Raw genomic sequence first — 22,607 nt, 5'->3', positions numbered from 1 at the left:
ATACTAACAGCGGCTTCTGAATGTACCCCGTCGTCCAAGCACGTAAAGGCGTCAATTTGCATCTAATTTCACCAGTAAATGCTCTCTTAAGGCCAATACAGTTGCTTCCTTTATTGCTTATTTGTTCACAGCGGAATGCGTTTAAAATGTTATTTTTAACATAATTTTGACGGGCTCTATGATTATTCAAGGGGCTTCTTTTTTTTAAATGAAGACATTTTAAAATACAACGTTCAGCATTTTTAAACGATGCCCACGTGAAAGTGAAGAAGACCCTCTCCCTTTTCAGATTTACACTTGGCTGGCCATCTCCTTGGTCAAAAGGGTAGTAATGTCTTATGAATCAAATGGCACTGGCAGCCGTGAATCTCTATTATTAGGTGGAATTGTTATTACTGTTCAGGTGTTTGCACACACACCCTATCATATGTATTTCCTAATGACACACCCAGTAAAGAATATGGAGATGACCCTGATGTAAATAGGTGGATAATTAAACAGTTGCAGGTTTCACTGCAGATGCGTGGGCAGCACTTTGTTTCAGCCTTATAATCACTCGACATTTGTCAGTTTCCAGCTACATTTTATTTGAATGTTATCCGTGTTTTGCAGTGTCACTGGTGGAACTACCCGCTGACGTCACACTCTCTGAAAGACTATTTCCTGCTCAATAATTGGACAACTGAAACGACTTCTGCAGCATCCTGTGCCTCCCCCTTTTTTTCAGGTATCGTCAGGCATGCAGTTCAGGGGTTACAAGCAAAGGCTAGATGAGGGTAATGCAAAAGGGGGATATTTTTGGATCTGCTTGGAGACGTGGACAGGCCATGGGCCTGATACCACGCTTCTCTTGAGGCTCTTTTCACACACAGTGCAATAGATGAGCTGAGGCATGAGGTAGCAACATGGAGAGCCGTGAGAGCAGCTATGTAAAGAGTGAAGCACCCCACAGGAGAGAAGGAGATGGAGCAAGAAAACACACGCAGTCCTATAAAGTGCTGAAAGCAAAAGTATTTTCCTGAATGAATGCGTGTTAGGATATGTCATCTAATACAAAAATATGGTAAAAAAAGCTATGCTACAGGGGGAGAGAGAAACACAGGAAAGGGAATGAAAGCCATTGAGTAAGAAGCAAGCAAATCAGATTGCCAAAACAGGGCAACCCTGATAAGCAACGGGTAGACCCAAAGCCCATTGTAGGTATTGGTGCTGCTCACAGTAGTACTTTTCACAACAGAAGGCTGTAGGTAAGACCTAAAAATCACTGTTCAAAGCTGTCAGATATTCCTGTTCATTTGAAAGTGGATAGAAATAGTGGGGGGTTGGAAGGGTGTTATAATTTTGCTAAATATTTAAACAGTTATTGGACATTTTCCATCACATACTGTTTAGTATTACCTGGCGATACCATGGATATGTGGCCCTGTTCATTTGCTAAGTGCAGAGATATCTTCAACAGCTTTTTGCTGCCAGAGTGGTGTGTGGTAAACACCCTGTTAGGATATTCCTTTTTTGCATGTACACCCCACATTTGTGGACCGATGCTGCTGGTTTTCTGCCTCTAAGAGTGTACTGAGGCCTGCTAACCAGACCTCAGTGCCAGTATTCTGACCCTATCTAATTTGCATGTCGAACTGAATACACCCAATTGGCAAGGACTGACTTACTTATACGTCCATAGTATATGGTACTCAGGAGATGTAAAAGAGAGCGTCCACTCAGGGCTGCAGCACTGTTTGTGCCACCCTCTGTGTGACAATGTACAAAATGGCTCCCAGCATGAAATTGCAGACTAGAAGGACATTGTTGTCGCTGCCAGTTCATCTTTACCTTTCACACCAATGGCAAAGCCACTGTATCCCTTAAGAATATCCCCTTTGGATGGCCTGTAGGGCCCTATGTCAGGGAGCAGTATTTTGCTAAGTAAGATATATATTTTTAATATGTCCTAACAGCAACACTTCCAAATTGTTGCTTTGCTGTGGATAAAGTTAGTAGCCCCACTGGCTAACATAGAGTTACCAGTTGGCACTCTAACCCAGATAGATCCTGAGCGGGTCTACATAACTGGTGATTTAAAGTATCAAATAGTCGGAACAAGGTTGTAATGAGGTACATGGATTCAGTGGGTTCTTTATTGAAGAGCATCCCACCCATAGGTCCGGCAGCAAACAGCTCCAGCTGTAACTGACTTACAGAATACCCAATATGTCATTACTGGGCTGGAATGCCCTTACAGTCTATATTCATGTGTGCACATAAATCCATTTCCAAGATACCAAACACTCTCCTCCTTTACAACAGATCAAAACAATCAAAATTCCAGAAACAAGTAATGAAAAAAACATATGCAAACTAGATTTAAAAAAAACAAAAGAGTTTGCTGTGAAACTCACACATGATAATGCACTACCTAAAACTCACACCAGAGTGTTCCCTTGTTACTCCACTACTCTGTTAAGGTTCGAAATCCTTCCACCCTCCACCATGACTGCAGTGCGGAGAAGTTTGATGATAGAGGACCCATAAACTTGAAACCACACCTTGACAACGCTGGTCTCTTTATCATTAATAGATCTTCAACAGAAAAGTAGATTTTTTTCACACCCTTCCTGGAATCATAGTTCAGCTTCTTCTTTTCCACGTATCTCAATTCTTTCTCAGCACCATCCTTCATTGAATCCTATGGTATACTTCCGCTGTTTTCCCCAGAGTAACCAACCAGGAGATAACTCGGTATTCCCCTTTCTTCCCCCTGAATAATTCAAAAGGAACGTCTTTCATGGTTGTATTCAGAGAAAACCTGTTAAAGGGAAATATTGCCAGGTATACATGTCGCATTAGTTGACAGGGGTCATATAGGAATACAGATCCAGGTGTCAGCTGAGGTGGAGGAAGGAAATCTGGTGGTAACCAGGGAAATCTTACAGCCAAATAAGTGTGAAAAACTGAAGGGGGGGAGGGCGATGAGAAGGTCCCCTTATGGTGGTCGGTCGTCATTCTTGTCTCCTATGTTAAGGATATAGGTGTCCCAATTTTCCACTCCCTCTCTGAGTAATACCCTGGACCGTAGCAAGTGCACTATGTTGGTTTCATCTCAGGCTCACAGTAGGAGTGTTTGCAACCATTGTTTCATGTCTGGTGTTGAGGTGCTTTCCAGATCATGGCTATCTGTCGTTTAAAGAGGACAAACGCCAGGTCTCTGAATCGGTGTAGCTGTCTATCCCCCTTAGCTCTGGGGCAAAGGTGCAGAAGACAAGATTCGGTGGTAAGTAACAACGTGTGCCCCACAAGTCCTACCATGGTGTTAGTGATCTCCAGCCAGGTCACTTGCAGCAGGGGGCACCCCCATACCATGTGATAAAAAACAGTGTCTGGTAGCTGACAGCTGGGGCATTTCGGTTCTGTGTTGGTAAAGATACATTTGACGCATAATGGAGATAGATAAGTGTGGTGTGTGTATTGAAATTGGGGGATTCTGGAGACTTCCTTCACTTGTCGCAGTGCACTTATCCACGTTTTGGCCGTGAGCGGCTGAGGGAGTACATTGTCCCACCTAGTCTTTGCCACAGTTGTTGCTCATTTTGCTGGTGTTCAGCGTACATAATAATCATGATATGGCATCTCTTAAGGTCTTCGATGTGATCAGGATGGTCAAGGGGGGTAATGGAGTTGGTTCAGCCTCTCCCACCCCCAGGTGATTTGCACAAGTTGTCTAGTGGCATAATAAGTGACAAAGTGACCGGCACCTATTCCATACTCATCTCTGAAGTCCTGAAAGGACAAGAGAGCCCTGTCCTTAAAGAGGTCACCCAGCCTGTCGCCATGCCAACACATCCTGGCCAATGGGTATCTGGTGGGCCCACAGGAATTGCTCCAATGGGATCAGTGGTGAGTACAGGGCATGATTGTTCACATCACGTACATATTGACGCCAGCATGCATGCGCTGTGGACATCTGACATGATTTGTTTGTTAGGCGGCAGTTATTATCCGTAAGCCAGATATAAATACCAATTGAGCCCAGGGTGACTTGGTCCACAGCCTTTTAGGGATTGTTGGTCTTGTTCAGCCAGTGCATTGGCCAGTGGAGTTGAGCTGCTGCGTAGTGCAATTAAACATTTGTGACACCCAATACACCCTGCAGTAATGGCCTATTTGCGACAGCCATTGCCACCCAAAATTTGCCAGTCCCCCATATTAAGTCTAAGTGTAGACTGTTTAGGTTCCTAAAGAAGGTTTTGGGAAGTGTCAGCGGGGTTGCTGTAAAGAAATACAGTAATCCAGGTGAGATTAACATTATAGATATTGCTACACGTCTCAGTGGGCAAAGAGGTAATGATTGCCAGAAGGGGAGGGATCCACGGATGTACCGTACTGCTTGGTCCACGTTACCCTCCCTAAGGTTTGCTTCCGAGTAGTGTATGTTGATGCCTAGATTTGTAAAGGTGTCGTAGCACCAGGGGAGTCGATGTAATGGTGCGGGGTCTCTGGAATTGGGGCGAGGGAGAATAAACAGGACTTCGACCAGTTGACTCACAGAACCGAGCTCGAACCAAAGTTATCTAATGAGTGCATCAGGAGCAATGTCTCAGCTTCACACAGAAAGATCAGGACATCATCAGCATACAAGGACACTACATCATGCAGGTCTAGTTTTGGGATCCCCCACTTCCTTGCACGCAGGCATAGCTGGCAGGTAAGGGGTTCCATGGCCACAGCGAAAAGAGGGGGTGAGAATGGACATCCCTGGCGATTACCTCTCTGAATGGGGAAGCTGTCTGATATCCACTAACCAGTCTTAACCCTGGCAGTCTGTCCAGAGTACAGGGCACGTACTCAGCCCAGGAACCCAGGCCCAAACCATGGGTGCTCCGAAAATGTTAACAGAAAGGCCCAACTTAAGGTGTCGAAGGCCTTTCCTATGTCCAGAGAGACTGCTACTTTGCTGTGTGTCCCCATTGGTGTGTCCTGTACCAGTCTCAATAGTCGCCTGATATTAAGGGAGGTGCTTCATCCCAGTATAAAACTCGATTGATTGGGTTGTATCAATGTGGTTATCAATGGGAGAAGTCTATTAGCCAGGACCTTCCCCATTACTTTGCAGTCGAGATAAAGGAGGGATAAGGGACCATTAGAGCATACTTCCAGCGGGTCACAACAGGGTTTGGGGAGGACACAGTCAGGGCTTCATGCATTGATTCCAGTAGTCGGACAGACGAATGCGCCTCACAGACTACCTCAAATAAGTGTTGGAAGAGCAGTGCTGAATAAGTAGCATAGTATTCAATGGGTAACCCATCGGATTCCGGGGTATTGTTTCTCACAGTCTGTGCTATTGCTAACTTAATCTTTTCCATTTGAATTGGTTCATCGAGTTCAGCCATCTGGAGGGGAGACAAATGAATCAGGGGCAACCCAGGTTTACGGTCAGTTTCAGGCTTGTCCACGGCTACATACAGTGTACTATAATAGTTCCTGAATACTAGGTTGATGTCAGCTTGTGAGTTGACAAAAAATCCATCATTGGCGTAGACCCTTTATTATGTTCGAAATATTGCGTGATGCATGTGGAAGTGTTGTTGTGAAATGGGGGGTCAAGTAAGACCCCTGGCTGCAGATGCCATGTAGGGATGTTGGGCCGCAGTCTGCCCCACTGGAGTACCACCTGAAGCGGACAGTGGTCTGACAATGTGCAGACCAAGTATTCTGACCTGATAAGTTGTGTCCCTAGTCTTTCAGTACTTACTAGTAGGTCTAATCTCATGTGAATGTTGTGTATGGTCGCTCGGGTATCCCAGATATCATGTAGATTTCTGTATGTTAACCACTTTTTGAACTGTTGAGTTGTCTTAATGCATGTTGTATTGCGCACAGAGAAGATTAAGAGATCCCAGTCCATGTCAGGCACACAATTGTGGTCTCCTCCCCATATCCTGAGCATCTGAAGATCTCTAAACAAAGTAAGGGTGGGGGTGTTGAGGAATTCGGACTGATGGGAATTTGGAGCAAATACTTATACATTCCACGTGATCACAATATACACCAATGCTTGTCTATCTGTTAGGTTGGCCATGGTGTGCATTGGTACAAAGGGTCATCAGTCACGGAGCTGTACCTGGCTACGACAGGCAGTGTATATGCAACCTAGAACGTGTTGTCCCCCCATGTTGTGTTCTCTCTTTTGAAAGTGTTCCCGCAATGTTTAATCATGTGCAAAGGTTTCTGAACAAGTGCTATTAAAATATACCAGTAAGACAATAACCAATAACACCCCCCTCCTAGAATGGTTGACTGAACAGTCCCTGGCCACATACCCACAACAGCACACCAATAAACAAAGAAACATATTATTATAGTAAACAGGTCCTTTTTGGATTTTCCGCAAGGCATTAAAGGTTTGCTCGGACACTTCCCCCATTCCAAGTGGGTTCAAAGGCTTACCCTGGGAGAGGTAAGCTGCAGCCATGGGCTCCAGGTGTCAGTGCGTTTCTCAGCAGCATAGGCCAGTGAATATCACAAGTCATCCGTGGCCCACAGGGTTATCACAGGGCCCTGGTGAAGGGCGGCTAGCTAAAATCTCAAGGCCCGAGTCAGAGCCATACTCTGGTGGCTGAACTTTCTGCAATTGGGCAAAGAAATTCATGCTGAGTTGCAAAGTGTCTAACACCTCCTTGGCTTGCTCTTCCACTACTTGATCACGTGTCGGTTTAGCTCTGGTGGTTCTGTGTTTGGGAGACGTGGAAAGAGCATCAGCCACTTCAAATCATTAGATTCCTTGGGTAAGGTTCGAACCAGGCCTTTAAAGTGGAGCCAAGGCCCAAAATCCTCTGGTGTAGCAAAAACATGAACTGTTTCACCATCCACCACACACAGCTTCTCTGGGAAGAGCAGGGCGTATTATAGTTCAGTTCCTAGTGTCTTTGCTTGACCCTACAATAGGAGCTGCGAAGTCAGTGTACTTCTGCTGTGATCTCAGAGTATGCAGTGATTGAGGCACCTTCATACTGCAAAGTCCCATTTTCTCGGAATTGCTGAAGCACTAAATCCCGATCCCAGAAGTTGAGGAGCTGGGCAATGATTGGTTTCGGGTGGGGTGCCTGGGTTGGGAGGTTTGCCAGGTGTTCTGTGTGCCCTCGCAACAGAAAATAACTTGTGTGGCTTACCCGCCAGCAGAGTGTCCACCAACCATGTTTTTATAAAGAGTTCCATACTGGGGCCCTCTGCCCTCTCAGGAATGCCCAGTAGGTGGACTAGACCTCCCTTTGCTGCCTTCCGCTCCGCGGTGCAGTGAAGTCACTTCGGCACTTAGCAGCTTCATCTGCATCTGTAATTCCTGGGCTGTAGGGAGAAATGTAGTTAGGGAGTATTCTGTCTCATCTATGTGGTCTGCTAGTTTGCGGTGATCCCCACAGAGTAGATTAACATAGTGTCTAGCTGGCCTTCCAAGGATGTTTTGGTGTCAAGTATAGTTTGCAAAACCTTCTCAAATTGGATGGAGTGCACCTGGAGGGTGCTCTCTAGGTGGGTGAAAACTTCTGTGATGTGGTTGCTAGAAGAAGAGGATGGCATTAAGGCCCTCGTTCTGATTTCGGCGGGCACCGCCCGCCGGGCGGGAGCCGCCACTTGGCCGCTCCGCGGTCAAAAGACCGCGGAGGCCATTCTGGCTTTCCCGCTGGGCCGGCGGGCGCCCGCCAAAGGAGCGCCCGCCGGCCCAGCGGGAAAGGCCCTGCAACAATGAAGCCGGCTCGGAATGGAGCCAGCGGAGTTGCAGGGGTGCGACGGGTGCAGTTGCACCCGTCGCGAATTTCTCTGTCTGCTAAGCAGACAGTGAAAATCTTTATGGGGCCCTGTTAGGGGGCCCCTGCACTGTGTATGCCAGTGGCATGGGCAGTGCAGGGGCCCCCAGGGGCCCCACGACACCCGTTCCTGCCATCCTGTTTCTGGTGGTGAAAACCGCCAGAAACAGGCTGGCGGGAAGGGGGTCGGAATCCCCATGGCGGCGCTGCAAGCCGCGCCGCCATGGAGGATTCCCCCAGCCGGGGGAAATCCGGCGGGAAACCGCCGGACCCGGCTGGGCGACCGCAGCTTCACAGCCGCGGTCAGAATAGCTAAGGAAGCACCGCCAGCCTGTTGGCGGTGCTTCCGTGGTCGTCGACCCTGGCGGTCGATGACCGCCAGGGTCAGAATGAATCCCTAAGTCATGCAACGAGGATTTAGTTATCTTAGTTTTCACCATCGTGGTGGATTAGTGTAGAGTACTGGACACTGACCAGTGAGTTGGCGGTTAGTGCCCACAGTGGTTGTATGCTGAAAGTAGTTAGGTGGCGCTTCTGAGTAACAGCTAATCCCTGAGGCTGCACTCTCTCAGTGATGGTTCAGGCTAATACGCTCCATGACAATGAGCAAGGGAGAGCCCTCTGGGCATTAAATAACCAGGGAAGGAGGGAGGCAGACAGTCAGGTCGTTACCACGTCAAGCGTGAGGTATACCCTTGTATCTTTTCCCGAGCTGTCTCAGATACTGTGTCAGGTATAGGCCACTGGAGGGGCTATATAGGTCCAAGCCGCCAGTTTTATTGAGAGGCGAAATGAATACCTGCTGTTTCTGTGTCACTGCGCTGGTATCTAGTACACTTCATGTGTACCCAGGTATGCATGGGTTGGTGCTCCCAATAATGAGCCGCGGTCAGGGCAGGACAACAGTAGCAGCAGGAAAGCTGGTCAGCCTCGCCGCATGGTTGTGGAGCCACCTCTGTCACACTTGTGGGACAAGCAGCAGGGACTCACCACAGGTGTCCACCGATACAGCAGCCCGGACATGCGAGAGGCAGGCCATCGGTGCAGAAGCGCCTCCCCAGTGGCAGCAGGCATGAAGGCAAAGATGCATCTCGCACCCTGAGACACAGCGGGCCACGTGTAGAGCGCAGTAGTCCCTTCGCGAGAGGAAGCGGGGAAGGAGAGTCAGGAGACAAGCGTTTCCAGTGATGCCGTGTAAGTGGCTGCTGGATGCACAGCATCCAGGTAGGTGCCACTCTTCTTCGTAGCAGGCCACGCAGCTTTCTGTTCATGGCGCCAGCCTCGTTGGCCTGCTCAACTCCTCAGCGTGAGGGCTCTTTGGGTGCACGGAAACTGGATCGCTCTATGACAGGTCAATTCACTGGTGGTCCCGATGGCCTAGTACCAGGAATTAGTGTTGGATAGGGGAGGATTACTGCAGGATATTAAGTGGTATGATGTGGAGCTGCCAGCTAAGTGTCCGTCATGGTCACAATCTTGGCCACTCTCCTCCTTGTTTTAGCTTAATTTGGTGTACATAACATTTCAAACATCCCAACTTGTCACTGAATATTTCTGGAAACTCATCAACAAACTTGGCACCACTCTCACCAGCTTTAACATTGAGGTCCTGCACCACACAAAACCATAACTCCTTCACATAATCTTCCCTAATCATAGCAGGAGATGGAGAGTTGGGATCCAGTATGATACCTAATCCCTCTGGTGTGGCCAACTCAACACACTATCTCCATTTATTGGAACATACACTTTCCCATATATCACATTGGTTTTGTACTTGATGTCCGTTTCAAAATATCCCCTCAGCTCAATGGTCTGACGCCCATATGTTCCAGAAATCACATCCAGATCTATCAATTTAATTTTAATGCTAAGCTCCTTGGAAAACACCTCAATCAATATTAATGTAAGCCATGCTTCGGCATCAGATAAGGTTTTTACATCTAAACCCCCAATCGCAACATGATCCTTAGGATGCTTGTTTTTCCCTTCTTTTGTTTGTGTACACAGTCAAAATGCAGTCATGAATCAGTTTGACATATTCTTGGCCAGTGCCTTTGAAGGAACGGCATCATTTTGCAAGGTGTTCCTTCTTATTGCAGGTTTTACATATGGCATTCTACGCAGGATATTTTTAAAAATGACGCAAAATGCCCTGGATTCCCACAGCAAAAGCATACACCTTTAAATTTAGGCTGCTAGGACTGTAGGGTTTTGCATTTACTCTCCTCTTTAACTTTACTCTCATCCTCTTTCACTTCAGTTTTGCTCACAGCAGTTTTCTTACCTTCCACACAGGGTAAAGTGTGCTGTATTTGCTTTATAATGCTAATGATTTTATGTAACGTTGATCATATTTTACCCATAATTCTCTCCTGATCTTATCACAACACCTCAGCATAAATTGATCCCTCATGCGTTCCTCCAGGGCAGCACCAAACTAGCAGGTGGACACACGTTTTCTTAAATAAGTTACATACTCCTCCACACTCTCACCAGTTTTCTGTTCCCTCATGCCAAAATGATACCTTTCAAGTATAGTGCTAATTTTGGGTGATTACTATAGATCTAACTTTTTTATGCATGCTTCAAGTTCATTTAACTCAGCATGTTCTTTACCCAAATCTGAAAGGTTCTTGAATGCCTCGTGTCCTTTACAACCCAAACAGTGTAACAGTAGAGATGCTTTCCTTTCATTAATGATACTTGAACCACACATCGTAGCATAGTGCATACATTTCTTCTTCCATTTTGCCCACTGAATCAGAGGTTCACCTGGTGCAGCAAGAAAAAATGGTGGTGGGACTACATTCTACATTGTAACTTACCAAATAGCGAAGGAAAGAAGGAAACAAAAAAAAACATTCAAAGAATGCAGTGCAGTGACAGCTCTGACTCAACAACAAACAAATTACTTGTTAGCAAGCATATGTTCTCCTAGGCACATGATCTTCACCTAAAATGTGCATAACATTCAAAGATTGAGTACTAGCAAATCTTTTCCCCAAAGGTTTGCCTGCCACCGAAGGATGTTAATTCGTTGTAAAAATACAGCAGTTCTTGCAAAGTATAACAAAGCATGCCTACTGTTGAAAAGTTGCAAAGACAACTCTTCAAATCGTACCTGTCACTGATGGATGAAATTGTCATTTGGGTTGAAAAATGCACCTGCCACCTTCCAGAGGTTGATGAAGAGGATGCATTCAGGTCTGGAAAGTTTTAGTGCAGCATATCTGGATGATAATGCTGTCTTTAGTTCCACCTGGGAGGATCATCTGGTCGACCTCAAGGACGTTCTTCAAACCCTTTAACAAAAAGGGCTGACTATTAAGGCAAGTAAGTGCAAGATAGGGCAAGGGTCTGTAGTGTACTTAGGCCACCAAGTAGGTTGAGGCCATGTACAACCTCTCCAGTCCAGGATCCATACAATCCTGGCCTGGGATGCTCCAAAGACACAGACCCCAGTAAGAGCCTTTTTAGGCCTGACCGCATACTACAGGAAGTTTGTTAAAGGATGTGGTACCATAGTGGCACCTTTAACAGAGTTAACCCCCAAAAAGCAGCCAAGGAAAGTCATATGGGCTGACTCCTGTCAAAAGGCCTCTGACACCCTTAAGAAAGCTCTGTGCTCAACACCTATCCTAAGGGCACCTGACGTTAGCAAAGAGTTTGTTGTCCAAACTGATGCTTCAGAACATGAGATTAGGGCACTTCTGTCACAGCTAAATGATCAGGGTCAAGGTCAACCAGTTGCCTTTATCAGCATGTGACTTCTCTCCAGAGAGCAGCTTTAAAGTGCCATTGAGAGGGAAGCCTTTGCGGCGGTTTGATACCTGAAGAAGCTAAGACCCTACTTGTTTGGCACTCACTTCACAGTTCAAACCAACCACAGATGGTTTATGCAAGTGAGAGGAGAGAACCCAAAGTAGTTAATGTGGTCCATTCCCCTACAGGGTATGGACTTTACAGTGGAACACAGACCTGGGACTGACCATGCCATCGCAGATAGCCTTTTCAGGTACTTCCACTTAGCTGACTAAAATTACCAGGATAATGGTTAGCTGCTCATCACCTTTCATCTGGAGGGGGCCATGTAAGGAAATGCCTTTTTTTGCATGTTCACCCCTACATGATTGGACTGATGTTGCTGGTTTTTCGATTTTGAGAGTACACTGAGGCATGCTAACCAGATCTCAGTGCTAGTGTTCTGACCCTATACAAATTGCATGTCAAATTAGATACACCCAATGGGCAAGAACTGACTTACTTATAAGTCCTTAGTATATGGTACCCAGGGCGTGTAAGGCAGAGTGTCCACTCGGGGCTGCAGCACTGTTTGTGCCACCCCTTGTGTGACAGTGTACAAAATGGCTCCCAGCATGCCACTGCAGACTAGAAGGACAGTGTTTTCACTGTCAGTTCAACTTTGCCGTACACACCAATGCCAAAGCCACCCTATCCCTTAAGTATATTTATATATATATATATATATATATATATATATATATATATATATATATATATATATATATATGTATGTCTCCCCTTTGGAAGGCCTATATAGATGTATTTTGTTAAGTAGGGCATATATTTTTAATATGTATTAATAGCAACACTTCCAAATTGTCATTTTGCTATGGATAAAGTTAGCAGCCCCATTGGCTAACATAGGGTTACCAGTTGGCACCTCAACCTGGCTAACTCCTGAATAGGACTACCTAAGTGGGTCATGTAAGGTATCAAATTCATTGTAGCTTCGAGCCCGAACAAATGCCCTGGTTGAATATAATACCACAATTAAAGTTAAGCAACTTTTAGAAAGTTGCCGCTATGTACTCCACCTAGCTTAGCTGCCTCACAAAGGCCCTGGCACACAGACTGCTTTCTGACCACCTAGGGAAACGTGTTAATGACTCTCCAGCATAGGAACAAAGACACTTTCTGTAAAGTGGGGTGTCATCTCTTCCCCCAGGATGGCCACTCAGGGTGTTAGCCCAGAAGGTGAGCTTCAAAGGTGAAGCTGCCTTTGTGAGGGAAGTAGCACCAGCACCACTGAGCAGGATGCCTTTTATTCCTGTAGACAAAGTGGATACAGGGTCAGGGAGGGAAAATTCTCCCCCAGACTGGTTCTGCTGCGGACATGTAGCCTTCTGGTAGCCACACCTCTAGAGTGGGCACCAAGTTACTGACCACCAAGTAAGGTTGTGCCATTTTGAAAGGGGCAAGAGTGTGTCACTCTGGGATAGCCAGATGCCACACATCACAGGAACTTCATTAATAGGTAGAAGGGGATCCAAAAGCCTATTTGCTAGTGACTGGGTGGTACCTTCAGTGCACTTTCCTGGAATACATATGGCACACCTGGCACGTTGACCCTCAGATCACACTGGAATCAGGGAAGGGACCTATGACTGCCCAGTTGCCTTTGGACCCACACAGAGAGCCTTCACCATCAGGACTGCACCTTCTGCACTTTAGGCTAGTAATGTTTAGACTGTGCCTGCAGCTCCTGGCTTGGGGAAATGTCCAGCCCCAACCTACAGCAGTGACTTCAAGGATCAGTAAGCTGATCTCCTGGAACCAGCTCCAGGGTCCCAGGAGCAGAAGTGGTCCACAGCGACAAGTTGGTAGCCACCGCAGCATTTTTGCCACTGCCAGTCGCCAGGCACCCCAGAGGACAAATCCGAGATAGCTAAAAGTTGCACCCAAATCTGCCTGACCCAGAAGTGTCTGGACCAAGTCTTGATTTGTGGCAGCCAAGGGACACTACCCCTCACCTAAGGATTTCACCCTAACCGCAGTGCAGACTGACCAGTAGACCAGCATCAGTAAAGCCCTCACAGGACACAATAGTGCTCCTGGTGCCCACTTGGTCCTGGTGAAGTACTACTTCTGATTCCAAACACTGGTCTGCGTGGTTTGAAGCCCCTGTTTCGCCTACCATGCAGCCCTGGGGCACACTTCACCATGTCCTCCCAGCACAAAGTTAAAAAAGATGCCACATTAAAAGATCTGTTCCACCAGATGCCGGCAAAGAAGCCTGACAAAGTTTGTGATGCGTCTCCAACTACACCACCATCTGCGGGACCAGCAGAGGATAGCACACACTCCAGTGAGGCCCCTGTCACAGCGGCATTCCTGGAGCTTCTATTAGGAGTTCTTCGACATGACTTTGCGACTCTTAAACAGGACATAGCCACAGAGGTGGAAGACATCTGGGGGGTCATTCTGACCTCGGCGGTAAAAGCCGCTTACCGCCGGTCAGAAGGCCGCCACAATACCGCCGCGGTCAGCCGCCACGGACATTCTGACCCACAACTGCAAAACCTCCGAAAATCCGCCCTCCACTGCAGTCCACCACATCAGCGGCCAGCGATAAACTGGAGAAGACCAAACCTCCACCGCCACGCCAACAGAAATACGCCCATCCCATTATGACCGGCAAATCGACGCGGCGGTCATTCAACCGCGGTATTCCATTGGCGGTACACACCGCCGCGGTCAAAATACACACACCTTTACAAACCCCTACCACATTGGACAATTTGAAAGGCACACACCTGAAACACATACACACACCACTCCCACACATCCAATACCATATAAAACACACACCCACATCACCCACAAACCCCTACCAACAAAAACCAGTGCGGAGCTCATTGACCTGGTAAGGACGCTCATTGTTGGGCAGACGACCCTTTTGAATGCCATCCAGGGTGTGCAAAGGGAGGTGCAACAGAGCAATGCGTACCTGGAGGGCATTCATTCGGGTCAGGCTGCCCATCAACGAGCGTTCACTGCTCTGGCCTCAGCACTGACGGCAGCCATTGTCCCTGTTTCCAGCCTCCCTCTTCTTACTGCCTCCAGCCTTTCTCTGTCTCCTGTTCCTCAGCCTATCCCATCCACACCATCAGACCAGCCTGCACACACCTCAACACCCAAGAGCAGCTCATCCAAACACAAGCACCACAGATCCCACAAACACTCACCTAAGCAACACCCAGATGCAGACATGCCAACAGCCACTGCCACCCCTTTGTCCCCCTCCTCCTCGTCTCCCTCCTCCCTCCCTGTGACGTCTACACTCACACCTGCATGCACCCCAACATCAGCCAGTGCTTCCATCACCACCTCACCCTCCAGTACAGTCCACACTCGTGCAGTCACCACCCCCACTGCCATTTACACGTCCCCTGTGTCCTCTCCCACTGTGTCTGTCACCCCCTCTTCCAAGACACACAAACGCAGGCAGCCACCCACCCAACAGCCATCCACCTCACGACAGCCTACAGCACCAGCACCTTCACCCAATGACAGCACACCTGACTCTCCTACAACCACCTCCTCTACCTCCACTTCCATCTCCACTTCTCCTACCCTTTACCTTGGCCCTAAAAACTTTTCATGGCTAACCTTGACCTCTTTCCCCCCGATGAGCTCCCCCATCCATCTTCAAAGAGTCCCAAGAGCACCGCAGCCACCACCAGCCCAGCTTCGGGTGTCACTGTTGTGCATGGGTTCTGGAGCCCACCCTTTGCCAGCAGTGACACATCGATCAGCAGCAAGGACACGTCCAGCCCCCCCACCGGCAAGAGGACCCGCAAACACAAGGGCCGCCGTGCGAGGACCGACAGGGCTGCCCCCAAGGAGCAATGTGCGGCCACTTCACCACCCACACCATCTAGGGGAGGCAAGGGGCCGAGAGCCCCATCAAAGGAGCGGAAGGGCAGCAGGAGCGCGGAGAAGGTGGACCCCACATGCCACATCCCAGCTGGGAAGGAGGACACTAAGGAGGCCAGGAGTCCGTCCCCGAAGGGTCCAGAAACGTCACGGTCCGAGGGCGACTGAGCAGGGAGTCCAGGCCAGGTCTGGCTCCCTTGACCTGCTGGATGAGCACCGCTGAACAGGGCCCGCGGGGCAGAAGAGCACCGCTGAACAGGGCCCGCCGTGGAGAAGAGCACCGCTGAACAGGGCCCGCGGTGAAGAAGAGCACCGCTGAACAGGGCCCGCCGTGGAGAAGAGCACCGCTGAACAGGGCCCGCGGGGCAGAAGAGCACGCTGAACAGGGCCCGCCGTGGAGAAGAGCACCGCTGAACAGGGCCCGCGGTGAAGAAGAGCACCGCTGAACAGGGCCCGCCGTGGAGAAGAGCACCGCTGAACAGGGCCCCGCCGTGCAGAAGAGCACCGCTGAACAGGGCCCGCGGGGCAGAAGAGCACCGCTGAACAGGGCCCGCCGTGGAGAAAGGCACCGCTGAACAGGGCCCGCTGTGCAGAAGAGCACCGCTGAACAGGGCCCGCCGTGAAGATAGGCACCGCTGAACAGGGCCCGCGGGGCAGAAGAGCACCGCTGAACAGGGCCCGCCGTGGAGAAAGGCACCGCTGAACAGGGCCCGCGGTGAAGAAGAGCACCGCTGAACAGGGCCCCGCCGTGAAGATAGGCACCGCTGAACAGGGCCCGCGGGGCAGAAGAGCACTGCTGAACAGGGCCCGCGGGGCAGAAGAGCACTGCTGAACAGGGCCCGCCGTGGAGAAGAGCACCGCTGAACAGGGCCCGCCGTGAAGAAAGGCACCGCTGAACAGGGCCCGCGGTGAAGAAGAGCACCGCTGAACAGGGCCCGCGGTGAAGATAGGCACCGCTGAACAGGGCCCGCCGTGAAGATAGGCACCGCTGAACAGGGCCCCGCCGTGGAGAAGAGCACCGCTGAACAGGGCCCCGCCGTGCAGAAGAGCACCGCTGAACAGGGCCCGCCGTGAAGATAGGCACCGCTGAACAGGGCCCGCGGGGCAGAAGAGCACCGCTGAACAGGGCCCGCCGTGGGGAAAAGCACCGCTGAACAGGGCCCGCGGTGAAGAAGAGCACCGCTGAACAGGGCCCCGCCGTGAAGATAGGCACCGCTGAACAGGGCCCGCCGTGAAGATAGGCACCGCTGAACAGGGCCCCGCCGTGAAGATAGGCACCGCTGAACAGGGCCCCGCCGTGCAGAAGAGCACCGCTGAACAGGGCCCGCCGTGAAGATAGGCACCGCTGAACAGGGCCCGCGGTGCAGAAGAGCACCGCTGAACAGGGCCCCGCCGTCTCAAGCACTGCTCCGCTGGGCCCTTCTTCTCAAGCACCGCTCCGCTGGGCCCTTCTTCTCAAGCACCGCTCCGCTGGGCCCTTCTTCTCAAGCACCGCTCCGCTGGGCCCTTCTTCTCAAGCACCGCTCCGCTGGGCACCGCCGTCTCAAACACCGCTCCGCTGGGCCCTTCTTCTCAAGCACCGCTCCGCTGGGCCCTTCATCTCAAGCACCGCTCCGCTGGGCACCGCTGTCTCTCCACCTCTCCGCTGGGCCCTTCCTCTCAAGCACCGCTCCGCTGGGCCCTTCTTCTCAAGCACCGCTCCGCTGGGCACCGCCGTCTCAAACACCACTCCGCTGGGCCCTTCATCTCAAGCACCGCTCCGCTGGGCACCGCTGTCTCTCCACCTCTCCGCTGGGCCCTTCCTCTCAAGCACCGCTCCGCTGGGCCCTTCTTCTCAAGCACCGCTCCGCTGGGCACCGCCGTCTCAAACACCGCTCCGCTGGGCCCTTCATCTCAAGCACCGCTCCGCTGGGCACCGCTGTCTCTCCACCTCTCCGCTGGGCCCTTCCTCTCAAGCACCGCTCTGCTGGGCCCTTTTTCTCAAGGACCGCTCCGCTGGGCCCTTCCTCTCAAGCACCGCTACGCTGGGCCCTTCTTCTCAAGCACCGCTCCGCTGGGCACCGCCGTCTCAAGCACCGCTCCGCTGGGCCCTTCTTCTCAAGCACCGCTCCGCTGGGCACCGCCGTCTCAAGCACCGCTCCGCTGGGCCCTTCATCTCAAGCACCGCTCCGCTGGGCCCCGCTGTCTCTCCACCTCTCCGCTGGGCCCTTCCTGTCAAGCACCGCTCCGCTGGGCCCTTCCTGTCAAGCACCGCTCCGCTGGGCACCGCCGTCTCAATCACTGTTTATGGTTCACTGTGCCCACCATGCCTCCTCCTTGACCAGTGGAGACTGTCATCCACCTGATGGACTGTGGCTTTGCACTCCCCAGGATGGTACAGTGGGCAGCCCACCCACTGTAGAGACATTGAGAGACTGTGGCTTTGCACTCCCCAGGATGGTACAGTGGGCAGCCCACCCACTGTAGTGACATTGAGGGACTGTGGCTTTGCACTCCCCAGGATGGTACAGTGGGCAGCCCACCCACTGTAGAGACATTGAGAGACTGTGGCTTTGCACTCCCCAGGATGGTACAGTGGGCAGCCCACCCACTGTAGAGACATTGAGAGACTGTGGCTTTGCACTCCCCAGGATGGTACAGTGGGCAGCCCACCCACTGTAGAGACATTGAGAGACTGCGGCTTTGCACTCCCCAGGATGGTACAGTGGGCAGCCCACCCACTGTAGAGACATTGAGAGACTGTGGCTTTGCACTCCCCAGGATGGTACAGTGGGCATGGTGGCTCCTCGTGGATCTGGCGTCGTGGACTCATGTGGCTGTGGTGCCCCCCCCTTCCCTTCCCCCTGAGGTGCCTGTAGTTTTTACATCTGATGCCCCTGCAGTGTTCTCTCCAAAGGACTCAGGTCTCCTGTGTGGGCTTTGCCCTTGTTTCTCAAAACTTTGGCCCACGGACATGATGAATTCGTAGGATGTGCAGGACTTGTTACTTCAGTTATACACTGATGTGTATGTCATTAGTTTTCTTGTGAATATCTTTCATGGTTGTACGATAATTTTCAGGAGCTTTTTGGTACATAAATATTTATTCCAAATTTGATTGTGTCCTAGCATTTTTCTGGGGTGTTTGGGTGGTGTCACTGTGACTTGTTGCTCTGCATTGGTGTGTACATAGTTGGGGGGGGGGGGGGGGTCGCATATGTGTGTGCCCGTAACCTTTCGTCCTCCCCCCTCCCGTGTGTCGTAGGTGCAGTACTCACCGTTGTCGTCTGCGCCGGACTTCGTACTCGTGGTAGATGAGAAGGTAGACGAGAGCAGGTAGGATGTTTAATTCGGGTTCCATGCTGTCCTCCTTCCTCCAGGAGTGCGTAGTGGTGAGCGTTTTCCCGTCCGTAGTCTGTTTCCGCCGTGTTTTTATCGGCGGTGCTCCCGCCCCGGAAAAGGTGGCGGATTGGTGAGTTGTGATAGTGTGGGCGGTACATTGTCTGCCGCCTGGCTGTTGGCGGTGACCGCCGCGCTGTTTGTTTGTACCGCCGTGGCGGTCGGAGTGTTAAAGTGGCTGTCTGTGTTGGCGGTTCCCGCCAGGGTCAGAATCCCATATTTTTTACCGCCAGCCTGTTGGCGGGTTGGCCGCCGCTTTAACACCGACCGCCAGGGTTAGAATCACCCCCCTGATGTCAGATCGGCGACCTGGGCCAATGCATAAACTCCCTGCAACAGACCTATGACTCTCGGGAGGAGGAACTGAAGGTACACCACCAAGAACTTCTAGAGCTGCGAGACAAGAGTCAGGAGCTCGCTATCAGTTGGAGGACCTCGAGAACAGGTCTTGACACTCAAATTTACACATCAGAGGGGTCCCATTGCAATCAGTATCTGGCAATCTGGAGGAGTTTGTTACTACCCGCCTTTTCTGCTACATGGCTCTAGCACTTGCAGACCATAAGATCATCCTTGATCGTACCCTTTGGGCAGGCCGCCAGATAGTACACCTGGTGAAGCCCAAGGCATCCTCACATGCCTTCACAATTACAGACAAAAAGAGACCATCATGGCAGCGGCACGAGATAAGCCTGCCATAGAGTTTGAGGAACTAAAACTGGTTGTATCAGGATCTCTCCCAATAACTTTGCGATGATGAAAAGCCTTCCGGCCTTTGACGAATGCCCTATGGGAGAAGGGCATCCCTTCCGCCTCCAGTTTATAGGGCAAAATGAACTGCAGAGCATCTGTGCCCTCCAGGAAGCCCGATCGCTGTTGCAAATGTCCGCACTGCTAGGGGACACCCAAACCCCCTCTCGCCCATGAGACTTAGCCACTGTCACTTAAGATCTGCACCACTCTACCCACCAGACGAAGAAAAAGATATGCAAGCCCTCGGAGACTGAAAGCTGTGAAGAATGGGTTGTGCTACTTAGACAGTTCAGCATCGTGACAGTGCAACAGAGGCAGAAAGGGACCACTAACTTCCATACCAGCTGCCCCGGCCTTTATTGTCAGGATGGTGGAGTGATCCCCATAGTTACTCTCCTAGGTACCGACTTATCATACACAGCGATTCCTCCACTCCTTTTTTTCAGCATGTTGCTTATACTGGAGGAGCTTCGTGGGCATCCCGAATTGAAGATCGAAGAGACTTGTGGCCATTGACATGGACCCTTTCCAACTGGTTCTTACTGTTCCCAGGTAGGTTCGTGACACCTGACTCCGTTGGAGCACCTGTGACCCTGTGACGTGATCGCGACCCCATGAGGTCATCCCGCAGCATTGTGACCTCGCTAGACTTCGACTTTGCTGGAGGTGCCATGGGACTGACTCCTCGCAACCGATGCCCCCTCACCTGCACTGCTCTATAGCAAAGACCCGACGCCTCTTCGTGATGCCTCTGCTCCTTCTCCTCGCAGCACCAGAACCAACGCCACATCAGATCCAGCGACGCCTCATTCAACGACTTTGGGCACTAGCATGTTTTTCCACAGATCTTGCTAAGGTACTGTATCTGGGGGTCCGTATGACTCCGTAACCGGTGCCAGTGGCGTCACATTGTGGGAAGCGACTCCATCACCACGCCACTTTAACATCATATTGCAGCATTTGTACCTCTAAGCACTATTTTGGTCATATTTTTAATTGTATATGGGGATTTTTATCGTATTTGGTCTTGTTTGTTTAGATAAATATTTACTACTTTCCTAAACCTCATGGGGTATTCATTTTGTAGTGTTTTTACTGTATTACTGTATGTTTTGGTACAGATACTTTACACATTGCCTCTGGTTAAACCTTTCTTCTCATTCCAAGCTACCAAGGGGGTGAGTCGGGGTTAACCGAGTGTGTTTCTCCTTTACCCTGACAAGAGTGAGGGTCCTTGCTTGGACAGGGGGCAACCTGACTACCAACCAAAGACCCCACTTCTAACATCAGTGATCAGCAGTGAGGATAGAACTTGTATTTGTTCTTGGCCTACAGTGAGTAAGTGTACACTGCTGTTTTCAGTGCAGACCATTACGTGACCACATACTATTCATTTTTTCTTTTTTTCTTTTTCGACTTGTTGTACTTCAATTTGTTGTGATTTTTGAACTTTTCATTGGGAACTCTCTGAACTGCCTTGGAACTTTTCACTTCTAAGTACTTGCCAAAATGTCTCAATCTGGAGATGCATCAGCTGAAGCTGTTTTTGAGTTGGAGAAACTGGAGAGTTACACAGTTGCCCAACTGAAAGAGTTCTGTAAGGATCTTGTCTGTCCCATTAAGAGCTCCGCCAGAAAGGAAGAGCTGCAAAAGGCACTGAGGGGCTGGGTAACAGCCATGGAGGTTGGGGGGCACACAGAGGAGGCGATTGATGGTGATGAGGTACACAACAGCCATGAGGGTGTAGTAGAGGTACCTGTACTGCTTGGAGTGAGGGTCTCCGGGGGGGTAGCAGTGTGTCCACTAAGAGTCTGACTCTTGAAGAGTTCCAGGACAGACAGGCAGAGAGGGTGCACCAATTTGAATTGGAGAAGCTCCAAATAGAGCTGGAGGAGAGGAGGCTGGCCATTGAGGAGAAGAAGATACTGCTGGCTCATGAGCTTTGTATGAGGAAACTAGATCAGATGAGCCAGTCTAGTAGAGATGGTGGCAGCAGTACCTCAGTGCAGCCTGGGAAGAGGGTGCACAGTCCCAAAGACCTTGTTAAGGATTACAAGAGGGAGAATGAGATATACTTGTTGTTCAAAGGGTATGAGTCTGCTCTCCACATGAACATGGTCCCTGAAGCACTTTGGGGGGTGGGTCTGTGGAAGCACTTTGAGGTGGAAAGGAGGGATACCTTGACATCCTTAGGGGATCCTCAGTGACTCACCTATACCATAATGAAGGATGCCCTACACACAAGGTATGGCCTCCCCCCTGAGCAGTGTAAGGACAGGTTTAGGTCCTACAAAAAGAAGGAATGCCAAACATGGTTAGAATGTGTTGATTCATTTTGCAGGTCACTGGATGGTTAAGTGAAGGGCAGTAAGGTAACAACCTATAAAGGGCTTCACAACATAATTGCTTGAGAGCACTTGTACAGTCTTTGTTTTCAAGAGCTGCACCAGCACCTAATTAACAGCAAGCTGACTGACCCTAGGCAGCCTGCGTAGAAAGCGGACTGTTGGGAGAGCACCAGGGTCCAAAAGAGATATGGGGGAGACCATGCCAAGGGTGGGAAGGGTCCTCATCAGAAGAAGTGGGGCGATAAGGGTAAACAGGGGGAGTTCTCTAAGGGCCCCAACCTAGTTCCCAGGGTAACGATTCCAAGCCCTGTGAAAAGAAACCATGGATCTCTACAGGGAATCCTGCAGAGAGGGGTCCCCGCAAGTGCTATGCATGTGACCAGGTGTGTCATGTGAGGGGGATCCCAAATTTCACAAGTGAACACCAGCAGTCACTGATGCTCAGACCCAAGGTTTGGCCAGTGTAGCGCTTGGGGAGGAGTTTGTTCCAGGTGGGTGGGAGCCAGCTGAGATGATCCTTGTCTCACTAGGAGACAGTAAGATTGGTCCCTCGTGCCTGAGAACACTAAAAAATACAGGCAGTGGGTGACCACCAATGGACAGAGAAGGAAGGCTCTGGGAGACACGGGAGCCAGTGTGACTACTG

General features: G+C 50.4%; 1 protein-coding gene across 2 annotated transcripts in view; it reads left to right on the top strand.

Moving 5' to 3' along the window:
- ADAM22 (ADAM metallopeptidase domain 22) overlaps positions 1-22,607 on the top strand; it is a 1,118,190-nt gene that overhangs the window by 602,973 nt on the left and 492,610 nt on the right. The window lies entirely within an intron of this gene.

Source organism: Pleurodeles waltl, chromosome 10 (assembly GCF_031143425.1).
Source record: "Pleurodeles waltl isolate 20211129_DDA chromosome 10, aPleWal1.hap1.20221129, whole genome shotgun sequence".
Taxonomy (NCBI): Eukaryota; Metazoa; Chordata; class Amphibia; order Caudata; family Salamandridae; genus Pleurodeles; species Pleurodeles waltl.
The sequence above is the reverse complement of the archived record's forward strand: the minus strand, read 5'-3'. Positions and strand labels throughout refer to the sequence as shown.